The following is a 13,558-nucleotide window of genomic DNA, read 5'->3' as shown; positions in this document are numbered from 1 at the left end:
TTACTAGATGCCGCTCATTATTTATGATTTTAAATTAGATTTAAAATTGTTGCCAACGTAATAATAACCTAAAGGGTCACATAAAGAATGATTGGAGGATTATTTAATATTAAATTCATATTTAAATTAAATGTAAGTAATTTGAATTATTTGTTATTAATTAAGTGTGACTTAATTAATTAAATAAATAGGAAATTCGAATTATATAATAAATCTGAAATTAAGTAATTGGATGATTAAGTGAGACTTAATAATACAATAATTAGAATTTTAAATTTAATAATAATAATAACTCTAATATTCAGTTTAGGGTTGGAGGCCCATTAGCTCTTGCCTATATAATATCTTTTTCTAATAGAATTAGGGTTACACGTTTTATTTGATAAAAACATAAACCCTAGCAGCTTGAAGAGAGAAAGAGAGAGTAAGAAGGCATCCTCAAGAACGTGCTAGTACACGCCCATCCTCCGGGAGATCATTTGTGTGGATACCTTCAAGGCGTAGATCGTTCTAGCGACGGGCAACGTGGTGATCATTCAAGACCTCCATTTTTCCATTAACGTAAAGCTTCTTAAGGTAAACATACTGAACTACGAATTAAATATTGTTTTTTGCATGGATCCTTTGGAGGGTTTCGATTTTTAAGATTTAAATTTACGTTTTTCGTTGCGTTTATGTGCTAAAAACCTTTTCATCTACATCATTCGAATAAAACTCCCTGTGATGTGAAATATCCCTATATACAATTAAATAGGATCTTTCACATCATCAGGGTCTATAAGTTTTATCCGAATGAAGTAGCATTTTACATCTGATACATTATCAGATATTTTTCCCCTACTGCTCTTGGAAGATTATTGTGTATATGTTGTGTACTTGATGATTACATGAACAAAACATCTTGGTAGATTTTACTTAGTGAAATTATGTAGCACTCGATGGATAAGGTTTATAGTCCTGACGGATGACTCAATATAGTCCCGATGGATGATGACTTATTATCCATCGAGTGAGTAGCTTATGTAACAATAAGTCTGTAGCATATTTCTGCATACACATTGTTTAGAATCTGTAGTAGTATTTGAGTCATGTTGACCTCAGTTAGATATGCAGAATAGGTTAATTAAATGTATATAGATGATGTCTTGTAATTCTGTATAAATGAAATGAAGTCAAGTGCCTGATTGCTACCCGACGGATGAACAAACAATGAATTCGACGGATGATCAACAACCCGACGGATGATCAATGTCTCGACGGATGATCATAAACCCGACGGATAAAGAATTCAAATATCTGTTGACAGTGACAACACAGTCACATGCGTCGAGTGGATACAAATGGAATGTGGTAGCCTATTTAACTGGGTTTTCGAGAACAAAGAAGCTGTTATGGATTAAAAACTAATATATATAATTGCTGTATTTATTAATAAGGAACGTGAGCTTCGAGGCTCGATTTGACTGCTCTTGTGTTTCGTGACTCAATCTGCCTTGACAAGATGCCTACGTACCTTGCTGATTGCCTAGGATCAAGTCAAAAAACGTAGTTCTGATTTGTGGGGTGAGGCCCCTTATATAAATGCTGGTGGTTCTTATAATTGGACTTGATATAGGAGACTTGGTGGGCAAGTCTCATAATTAGAATGGACTTTGGAGTCTTAAATAGTAGGAAACTGATTCCTTATCCTTTCAGGTCCCTTTAAGGCTAATCTACAAGGATTTATATCCTTATCGGGACTCTTCTTAATAGCTGATTTTTCCCTTATTAATTAATTACGAAATTAATTAATATTCCTAGTTTTTGGGCCTTCTTTGTTCCATCAGGCCTGATCTGGTCCATCGGGCCTGATCAGTGTGTTGACCATTTTGGTCTGAATATCATACATCTTCTTATTGGGCCTTGCAGCCCAAACCATTTATAATTACTGTAATATTTAATTGTGTAATCAGGATTTATTTATCCCTATTATTTGCCACCCAACTTTTGGGAAACCGTATAAGATTTCGCGAAAGTTAAGTTCATTTATTCCCTTACAGGGTATCATTTTGCGTAAAGTGTGGAGCGACCTACACGTTTACAATGATTTGCCTTGTACGCGGCTCCAGGGTTTGTTAAAAACTTCCCTCCTTATTTCCTTACCTTTTCCCTATTTTTAGGAATTTTCTGGTATTTTTTCAGGAATTTTACTTTTTTCTGGGTTTTTTCCAAATTTTCTGCAATTTTCCACATTTTTTTTCAAATTTCCAGCCCTTTTTCGACCAGGATCCTAGTCGAAACTTCGACCTGGATCCTAGTCGAATTTTTGGGCCAGCCTTGCATTACTGGTCGAATGACTTCGACTAGGATCCACGACCTGGAATTCGACCAGGATCCTAGTCAAACCTTCGACCTGGATCTAGGTCGAAAATTTGTCCTCATTGTGATTCCTGGTCGTAAGGTTTCGACTAGGATTCACGACCTGGATTTCGACCAGGATCCTAGTCGAACCTTCGACCTGGATCTAGGTCGACAATTCTGTGCTTATTTCTTTCCTGGTCGTTAGATTTCGACTAGGATTCACGACCTGGGCTTCGACCAGGATCCTAGTCGATTCTTCGACCTGGATTTAAGTCCAGGTTTCTGTACCCCATACTTGAAAAATGTTTTGATTGATTCGACCTCATTCCTGATCCATGTTTTGACCTCAATCCAGTTCTGTTTGCCCGTAATTTTCAGGTGTCTGTTCGAAGGATTTCGAGCAGAATTTACGACCTGAAATTCAACCTGAATTCTGGTCTTTTATACCCGTTATTTTCGGGTGCCTGCTTGAAAGATTTCGAGCAGGATTCACGACTTGAAATTTGACCTGAATCCTGGTCTTTTAGGACTTCCATCTAATCCATTTTTGATTGGGCCTCAGTTTGGGCCTAGCCTTCTTTATTGGGCCTTACATCTTTTAGGGCTTTTATTAGGGCATTGTATTTTTCCAAATCCTAATTGGATTTGGGCCTTCTTAGTTCTTACTGGGCTTCTCCCAAATCCTAATTTGATTTGGGCCTTTTAATTCTTACTGGGCTTCTCCCAAATCCTAATTTGATTTGGGCCTTTTAATTCTTATTGGGCCTCTCGGATTTGGGTCTTTCAACTCTTACTGGGGCTCTTATTGATCTGGGCTTAATATACCAAAATACCCTGTTTAGAATTCTCTAGAATTTCTTGGAATATTCTGGAACGTTCCTTTTTCTGGGCTTTTTTCTTTGGGCCTCTATCCTTACTGGGCTTTTATCTCTTCAACTTCACTTTTCCTCCTATATAAAGGAGTGAGGAGAGTCTACTGCTCCTCACTTTCTCATTTCTAAATTCTTCTTCTTTCTTCTCCTGCTAAGAATCTTAGAGCAATAACAGAAATCGGAGTATCAAAACCTTTTTAGGAGCATTTCTTCAAGTAAAATCTCTCCCTTTACTCCTTGTGCTTATTTTTGCATAGTGTGCATTTTTAAAATTATCTCTTTATGTGCCCTTTTTTCAGATGGACGATAAGAAAATGACTCTTTTGGCCAAGATGAACGTGGCTAGAAAGTCCAATGAATTCCCTATTCGATCAAGGTACACTTCCTTGATCGACATGATCAACACCCGAGGGGACGAGTACCCGTCTGATGCGCATCTGGATGCGCACGACCATATTAGTACCTTGAGGGATCCAAAAGAGCTGGAAAAGTTGAGCAACTGTTTCAAAATCAAGGAACCTTTCAAACTGGTTCTTGTAGGTTCGGCCGATAGGGCCTGCCAGTGGAAGAAGGACGCATTAAGCATCTACAGGGATACTCTAAGGGCAGGTATCAGACTCCCCTTTCACCCGTTCATTCCTCTTTTGCTAGCTAATGTGGGCATCAGCCCTTGCCAACTCCCCCTAATTCTTGGAGGCTCATTCTGTGCTATCTGTCGCAATGCGCCAAACACAATGTCCCCAGTTCCGTTGCTGTCTTCAGAAAGATTTTTCAGTTCAAGAACAGCCCTGATAAGAATCCGGGTTGGGTTTCTTTAAACCAGCGCCCTATTATTCCTCACATTGTGAATGGGAAATCCATCCCTGACAATAACTTGGGGTGGAAGAAAGATTTTTTGTTCGTCATTTGGGAGGGTGGCGATTGGGGCACCCTATTTCGATCGTCTTTTGGGCTTGCCGTCGATGGGAGCCCAAACGATATAACTTTATCTGAGGAGGAGGCTAGAGCTTTCAAACTCCTGACGCAAGATAATGGGACTTCCCATTCTTGGGATCTTATCAGGGAGACCATTCTTGTAGAACGCGGCCTTTCTCCCGTTCCTAAGAAAAGTAAGTTTCCTTCCTTATATATCTCTTTTTTATTTCCTTCATTTTCTATTTTGCTGATTCCTCAACTTACTTATCTCATTTGTTGCAGTGGCTGAGAAAATTGAGGAGGCTACCAAGCTTAAAGACCTGGAGACAACCGGGATGAAGCGTGCTGGAAAGGTCTTTAAAGACCCGCGCCTTGGGGATCGCTTCCCGGAGTTCCTACTCCAAGTAATGGAACCAGGCGAAGAAGGCCCCAGCCAAGTTTTACGCACCAAGCAGAAGCCAGGGTCTTAATTTCAACCTGCTTGGGGAATCCGGGGCAAGGATTCAATTGTTGGCAGAACAGCGTTTGCCAAGGATTGGTCTAAGCATTCCATCTCCCCGGTCGATTATCAAGACTTTGTCCTTCAACAGGGCTTAGAGGGGAACGAGCTTTTTGGAGCTCAGGCTTTGGCGATGGTACGTCTTTTTCCTTTGCCCTTCATAGTTGCCTTTCCGATTTTCTCGTCTCATACTTTTGCTGTGTTTCTTGTAGGCGAACACCCATTTTCAGGGGGTGATTCACCAAGCCAAGGCTTGGAAGGTTGGCCTGGAGGACGCGAACAATAAGTTGGAGGAGGCCAACCAAATAATAGAGGCCCTTGAAGCCCAACTTGCCTCTTCCACTTCTGACCTGGAAACGGCCCAGCCGAAAATGTTATCCTGAAGGCTCAAAAGGATAAAGCCTTTGACGGCTGGATGGACACTCAGGAGTTTAAGGACTTAATGATGGAGCACGATGCCCTCCTACACCCAGTTAGCTATAAGGAAGGCTGGGATGCTGCTGTGGAGGCCATTCAGGATGAATTTCCAGAAGTCTTCGAGCAGTCCTCCTTTCCTTGCCCTGTGCGAGTTCCAGAACTTGAAGGTGTTACTGACAAGCTCATTGGCCTGATCAAGGACGGCCCCTCGGGGAGCCAAGGCCAAAAGAGGAAGGAGCTTGAGTCCAGCTCCGGAGAGGAGGAAGCTTCTTCTGAAGAGGAGTCTGAGCCCGTTGCAAAGAAGGTCAGGGTGGAAGAGCCTCCAAGGGCAGCGCCTCAGCAACCAGTATCTCCCGCAACATCCAAAGCGCCCGAAGGCAGTTCTGATGGAACCTCTACGGGGACTTCCGAGGGGACGACTGAGACATCCGAGGGACGACTGAGACATCCGAGGGACGATTGAGACATCCGAGAAGACTTCGGTTAGTGGTTCCGAAGAATCCCATCCTTCCAAGGCCGAAGTTTTTTTTTGTTTTTTTATGTATTTCTTCTTTATTAGAAAATATTTGAACTTTGTTTGTATCAGAACTTTTTACCCTTCGGGGTTATTTCATATGCTGCTTTTCTTACTCGCATCTTTCTCCTTTATCTTTCCAATACTTAATATGCATTTAAACTTGAACTAATTGGCCCTTTGAATTGTGCAACGTGCACTCTTATAAAAGAATCCTTGAAGTCTTCCTTTTTTCAATGATCAAAGCATGATTTTTGTTAAAACCACACAAGGTATTATCACAACTTAAACATCCATAGGTTGAAATAATTTCAAACTCTTTAATATGAAGTCTAGTTTTCCAAAACCTTACATAGTATGGGTTCGACCCTTAACAATGATAACTCGACAATGTAAATTCTACTGGAATATAAAATCCTATGCAAGCAAAGCTTCAAGGTGCTTTTCAACCTACTTGTCATCCTGACAAGTGAGAATCGTATTTAGTTGCCCTACACATAGTAAACCTTCAGGTTTTGTGCATGCCAAGTTCTTGGGACTTCAAAACTATCCATTGTCTCCAGCTTGTAGGTTCCTCTACCTTGAACGCTCTTGACTTTGTACGACCCTTCCCAATTCGGGGCAAGCTTCCCTTTCTGTCCTACACCAGAAGCTTCTATCTTCCTCAAGACTAGGTCACCTTGTTTGAAAAACCTTTCTTTAACCCTTAGGTTGTAGTAGAATGAAGCCTTTTTCTGATATTCTACTATCTTTGCATGTGCCTCATCTCGCACTTCATCGATTAAGTCCAGAGCCAACCTTTGTCCTTCCTCATTTTCCTCAGCATTGAAAGCCTGAATCCTTGGAGAGGAATGTGATATCTCCATGGGAACTACTGCTTCTGTCCCATATGCCAACATGAAGGGAGTTGTTCCAGTCGTGACTCTACAGGTAGTCCTGTAGGCCCATAATATTGGAAGTATTTCATCCACCCAATTATTTCTTGAAATCTCGATCCTCTTCTTTAGTCCATCCAGGATTATCCGATTTGCTACCTCCGCTTGCCCATTGGCTTGCAGGTGAGCCATAGAGGTAAACCGTAACTCAATTTCATTTTCTTCACAGTACTTCTTGAATTCCTCGTTGTTGAATTGTGTTCCATTGTCGGTGACTAGGATACGGGGAATTCCATACCGGCACATAATATTTTCCCACAGGAATTGTGCAACCTGCTTAGTTGTGATCTTGGCCAAGGGTTTGGCTTCAATCCACTTGGTGAAATAATCAATGGCTACAATCAGGAACTTCCTTTGTGCCGTGGCCATGGAGAAAGGCCCCAGAATATCCATTCCCCACGTAGCAAAGGGAATGGGCGAGTTTATAGAGGTCATCATCTCGGGGGATCGTCTAACAACAGGTGTATGCTTCTGAAAGCGATCACACTTCTTTACATATTCTTTGGCATCAACCATCATTTATGGCCAATAGAAACCTAAAAGGGTTATCTTATGAGCCAAGGCCCTGCCCCAAAGTGTTTCCCACAAATACCTTCATGCACTTCTTCAAGAGCCAAGCGTGCCTCATCGGGCCTAAGACACCTTAAGTAAGGAACCACGAAAGATCTTTTGTACAAAATCCCATCTATCAAAGAGTACCTTAGTGCCCGAACATCTAACTTTCGTGCTTCAATTGCATCATTTGGCAACCAACCGGTTTGAATGTGGGCCTTAATGGGATCGATCCATGACGTCCCCAGGCCTATAGGAGCTACAAGCTTAACATCTATGCTTCGTGTCTTCAAAACACGGATGTACACACTTCCTGAACTTTCTTCTATCTCGGATGAAGCAAACTTTGATAATGCATCTACCTTAGCATTTTCCTCCCTTGGAATGTGCTTAACATGGCATTCATTGAATTGGGTCATCACAGCCCTTACTAGGCGGACATACTTAGCCATCGTATCATCCATTGCCTCAAATTCTCCCTTTACCTGGGATATGATCAGCTTCGAGTCTTCGCGGACCTTTAAGTTTTTGACTCTAAGTGTCCCAGCTAGGCCAAGGCCAGTATCAGGGCTTCATATTCTGCCTCGTTGTTTGTGGTTGGGAAGTCTAATTTTATGGCACACACAATCAAGAACCCGTCAGGGCTTTGTAAAACCAATCCTGCTCCACTGGAGTTTGTTTTTGATGCTCCATCAAAATAGAGAACCCAATATTCTTTCTCCTTATCATCCTTCTCTTTGTCCCCATTATCGACTCCCTTGTCTTGAGGTATGGTATCTTCCTGCCCCCCGACTTCTTGGTTGGGTATGGTACATTCTACCACGAAGTCAGCTAGTGCCTGGGCTTTTATTGTCGTTCGTGGCTTATACTTGAGATCGAACTCTCCCAGCTCTATTGCCCACTTAATCAATCTCCCACTTGCTTTGGGACTGTGAATGATATTTCTCAGGGGCTGATTTGTTAGCACCTCAATCTGATGAGCCTGAAAGTAAGGACGCAGCTTTCTCGAAGCCATTACCAAGGCTAGAGCAAATTTCTCAATAGTTGAATAATTCAACTCAGCACCATGCAGAATTTTGCTGACATAGTATACGGGTTTCTGGACTTTCAGTTCCTCCTTAACCAACATCGAGCTCAAGGCACTCTTTGAAACAGCCAAGTACAAGAATAAAACTTCATTCAAAACTGGCTTGGCTAACAACGTGGCCTACGCCATATATTTCTTCAATTCTTCGAAAGCCTTCTGGTTTTCCTCACTCCATACAAAGTCCTTAATATTTTTTAGTGACTTAATGAATGATAGGCACTTGTCTCCCGACTTGGAGATGAATCGTCCCAGCGCAGCAACCCTTCCTGTGAGCTTCTGAACATCCTTGACAGTTTTTGGTGGTTCCATGTCCATGATTGCCTTTATTTTATCAGGGTTAGCCTCGATCCCTCTCTTGGAGACCATTAATCCCAAAAAAATTTCAGATCATACTCCGAAAGCACACTTTGTAGGATTTAACATCATCTTGTGGTACCTCAGGACCTCAAAAGCTTCCTTTAAATGGGTTATATGATCAGTCTTTACTAGACTTTTGACTAACATATCATCAACATAGACTTCCATAGTCTTACCAATAAGATCCTTAATAATTTTATTTACCAACCTTTGATAGGTGGCTCCTGCATTCTTAAGACCGAATGCCATAACAAGATAACAATAAACACCAAAGTCAGTGATGAATGATACCTTTGGAATGTCATCCTTGTGCATCTTAATCTAATTGTATCCGCTAAATCCATCCATGAAGCTCAGCATCTCATGCCCAGCATTGACATCAATCAAAGTATCAATTCTTGGCAACGGAAAACAGTCTTTAGGGCACGCATCATTCAGATCAGTGAAGTCTATACACATCCTCCATTTCCCATTAGCCTTCTTCACCATTACAGGGTTTGCCAACCACTCTGGAAATTGAATCTCTTCAATGAAACCAGCCTCTAAGAGCTTCTCCACTTCCTGTTTTATAGCTTCTTTCCTTTCTGGAGCAAAACTTCTTTTCTTTTATTTTACCGTCTTCCGATTTGGGTCTACATTCAGCTTGTGAGTAATTAATTCCGGGTCTATACCAGGCATATCAGCTGCTGACCATGCAAAAACATCACTATTTTCTTGCAAAAACTTCACCAACTTCCCTTTAAGGGGCTCCTCTAATGTGGCCCCAATGAAAGTCATCCTCTCAGGATTCTCGGGGTCTAAAGGAATCGAAACCGAGTCTTCTGCTGGCTTTCCCCTTTTCTCATCATTTTCTCGGATATCCAGATCTTCAATAGGAAGAACCTACCCCCCAACTCCATCTACCCTCAAAGAGGCCACATAACAGCTTCTTGCCATTTTTTGATCTCCTCTTTCTTCTCCAATCCCATCTCGAGTTGGAAACTTCATAACTGAATGATAAGAAGAAGGGACTGCCTTAAAGGCATGTATCCCTGTTCTTCCCATGATAGTGTTGTAGGTCAACTAGCCTTCACCACCACAAAGTCCAACATCTGAGTTGCTTGCCTTGGTTCCTGTCCTTTGGTTGTTGGCAACTTGATTATTCCTTCTACGGGGCATTCCACTCCTGCGAATCTATATATCGGCATGTCGGTTGGGGTCAATTGGGAGTCATTATATCCCATCCTTAAAAAGGTGTCATGGAGCAAAATATCCACTGAAGCACCATTATCCACAAGGACCCTCTTGACCGGGCTATTTCCTATTACCGGTGTTATGACCAGCGGGTCGTCATGAGGAAACTTCACACCCTCTAGGTCATAATCATCAAAAGCCAATGTTACTTCTGTCCTGGCCCTCTTCGGGGCTTCTCCAACAATATGCATAACCTCTCTAGTATATGCTTTTCTGGAGTTTTTGGATAATCCAACAGCAGTTGGACCTCCGAAGATCGTGTTGATCACAGGCCCTCGAGGTCGTGGCTCTCCATAAATTGTGTTTATAACTGGTCCTCTAGGCTGGGGATTCCGCCCCCGATCATCATGGTCCCTCCTACGATCTTTAAAGTTCTTCCTTCCATTATTATTCATGTCCCCTCATTCTCCAGTGTATTTGTTCAATCTTCTTTTTCGAATGAGGAACTCAATTTCATCTTTCAGCTCCCTACACTCATCGGTGTCATGACCAACATCTTTGTGAAATCTGCAATACTTGCTCTTGTCTAGCTTGGAAGGATCAGCCTTCAGAGGCTTAGGCCAACGAATATCTCGATCTTTCTCGATTTCCATCAAGATCTGGCTTCTAGGGGCATTCAGCTTAGCGTATTCGGTGAACTTTTGCCCATGTCCTCCCTTCTTGGGGGTTGAATCAGGGTTTTGCTCGGTTCTAGGATACTTGTCCTTAGCGATATACTCCAGATCAGTCTTCCGCTTCTTGCCTACAGTGGGCTCATTACTCATTATGGTCTTCCTCATGCTTTTTTCGACTTTGATATACTTCCCTGCCCTCTCCTGGAGCTGCAACATGCTTTCAGGGGGCGTTTGGCCAAGGACATCTTAAAGAACTCATCCCTAGTTCCTTGTTGCAGTGCTATCATGGCTACCTTATCATCAAGGTCTGAGACTTTTAAAGCCTCCTTTGTGAAACGATTCAGGTAATCTCTCAAGGATTCCTTTGTCCCCTGCACAATGCTCATAAGAGATGCTGAACTTTTCTCATGAACTCTCCCACTGATGAATTGCTTAATAAAAGCCTGGATTAATTCTCTGAACGACCCAATAGAGTTTGGGGGCAAGCGACTGTACCACCTTTGAGCCATACCCGACAGGGTTTGTGGGAAGGCCCGACACTTTATAGCATCATTCACGCGCTGCAACAGCAGTGCATTAGAGAATGTTCTAACATGATTAGCAGGATCTTCCGTGCCATCATAAGTTTTGATAGTTGGCATCTTGAACTTCCTTGAGATATGGGTATTCATTATTCCTTCAGTGAAGGGTGGAGTAGGATCATTAGGATCTCCAAGGGGAAGAAGATTGCTCAGATCAGCCCTTGGGACAACAGCCCTTCTCTGCACCGGACCGTCCAGGTCTATGACGGGAGGAGGATTTCTCCCTCTAGGAGGTGCTTGGGGTCTGGTGGTCTGATGCGCCTCCAAGTCGCGCCTCAGCCTTTGAATCTCAGCCTCATGAGCCCTGATCCTTTCCTGCACTTCTTGGGGATTTGCCCCTTGGGTGCTTTGAGGGCGTTGGCTTCCATCAGCCATCGGCTCTTTGCCAGCACGCCTCCTTCATGGGGCTACTTCATCATCCGAAGATTCGGAGTCTCTCTCAGTGTAAGGACCAGAAAATTCCCGATCCTCGGGGATAGGAGCCAAACCTCGTATGTAGGGGCGATTGCCCTCGTGCTTCACTTCGCCCAGCATGTCCGCTTCCTCCAACCTTGGGGTAAAGGGGCATCCCATAAGGGGGGTTAGTAGTAACAACAGTTGAATATTCATACTCGACGGGTCGAGAATTCACAGGTACATGTACTTGTTGAACTTGAGGATTCGTACCTTGAATAGCCGGGGGAACTGTCCCTTGTGGCTGAGGTTGAGTTGCCCCTATCTGGGCTTCCCCTTGAGTAGATGCATAAGTTGAGTGAGGGGGTATCTCCACGGTTAACGAAATCACCTGGGTTTTCCCCGACGGTGTTCCTTCCTCCAGAGCTCTAATTGTTCTCCGTGTTCTCGCCATGGTTGTTGTTGTGCTTTCCCACAGACGGCGCCAAATGTTATGGATTAAAAACTAATATATATAATCGCTGTATTTATTACTAAGGAACGTGAGCTTCGAGGCTCGATTTGACTGCTCTTGTGTTTCGTGACTCAATCTGTCTTGACAAGATGCCTACGTACCTTGCTGATTACCAAGGATCAAGTCAAAAAACGTAGTTCTGATTTGTGGGGGGAGGCCCCTTATATAGATGCTGGTGGTCCTTGAATTGGACTTGATATAGGAGACTTGGTGGGCAAGTCTCATAATTAGAATGGACTTTGGAGTCCTAAATAGTAGGAAACTGATTCCTTATCCTTTCAGGTCCCTTTGAGGCTAATCTACAAGGATTTATATCCTTATCGGGACTCTTCTCAATAGCTGATTTTTCTCTTATTAATTAATTACGAAATTAATTAATATTCAGAGTTTTTGGGCCTTCTTTGTTCCATCAGGCCTGATCTGGTCCATCGGGCCTGATCAATGTGTTGACCATTTTGGTCTGAATGTCATACATCTTCTTATTGGGCCTTGCAGCCCAAACCATTTATAATTACTGTAATATTTAATTGTGTAATCAGGATTTATTTATCCCTATCAGAAGCATTGTCATTTCCATGCTATTATGAAGATATTCAAAGATGATGGAATAGAGTAATGAAGTAGCATTGTAATAGACTAGATAGTTTTTGTTTTATTATCCTGTCTCATTACTTTGTAATCTTGGTGATATATAAACCAAAAAGTAGCAACTAAGGAACAATCGAACAAGAGATACAAGCAGAGAAACATTTGTAAGCAGAATGCTTAGCATTTCTCTGTACTCTTAGTTATTCAATATTTGTAAGCAGCTGTGAGCATTTTGCACACAGGGTTCTCTCGATATATAATATATATCTCTGGTGGAATCATTCAAATCCACCAGAAAGTTTTTAAAGACTCTTGTTTTTAATTACTTGTGTTTTGATTCATTCAAGTGACTATTCCGCATTATGCTAATCAATTCACACTTATAGATATATTCGAGTTAGGACATTTTTATTTCAAGAAAAAGTTTCAAGAATTCCATTCAACCCCTCTTCTGTAATTCTTGTCATATTATTAAGGGACTAACAATTGGTATCAGAGCAAGCTCTTAACTTACAAAGAGTTTAAAGATCAAAATAATACAGCATGATGAATAAGAAGGATGTTGGAGTCAATATTTCTTTTCTGTATAAAGAAAATTACCATCATTGGAAGGTAAAGATGCATCTTCATTTTTTTTTTCAAGATGAGACCTATGTTGACTGCATAGAAAGAAGCCCTCATGTTCCAATGAGAGCTGCAACAGGAAACGAGCCATCAGTCCGCAAGCCAAGGCATGAATGGTCTGATCCTAACATTGAACAAGTCTGGAAGGATAAAAAGGCCATGAATATCCTGTTTAATGGAGTTGATGGAGATATGTTTGACAACATTATCCACTGCAAAACTGCCAAGGATGTTTGGGATACAATAGAGATCATCTATGATGGCACTGAGCAAGTTAGAGAAAACAAGATGCAGCTCCTGATTCAGCAATATGAGCATTTTCATAATGAAGAAAGTGAGTCTCTCACTGACATTTTTAGTAGGTTTCAAAAACTACTAAATGCTCTAAAGTTGCATGGAAGGGTCTACCAGACAAAAGACTCCAATCTAAAATTCCTTAGATCTCTTCCAAAGGAATGAAAACCAATGACAGTCTCATTAAGAAACTCACGAGATTATAAGGAGTTTGCTTTGGAGAGACTGT

Source organism: Apium graveolens, chromosome 2, assembly GCF_009905375.1.
Source record: "Apium graveolens cultivar Ventura chromosome 2, ASM990537v1, whole genome shotgun sequence".
In the NCBI taxonomy this organism is placed as follows: Eukaryota; Viridiplantae; Streptophyta; class Magnoliopsida; order Apiales; family Apiaceae; genus Apium; species Apium graveolens.
This window is presented reverse-complemented; position numbering follows the sequence as displayed.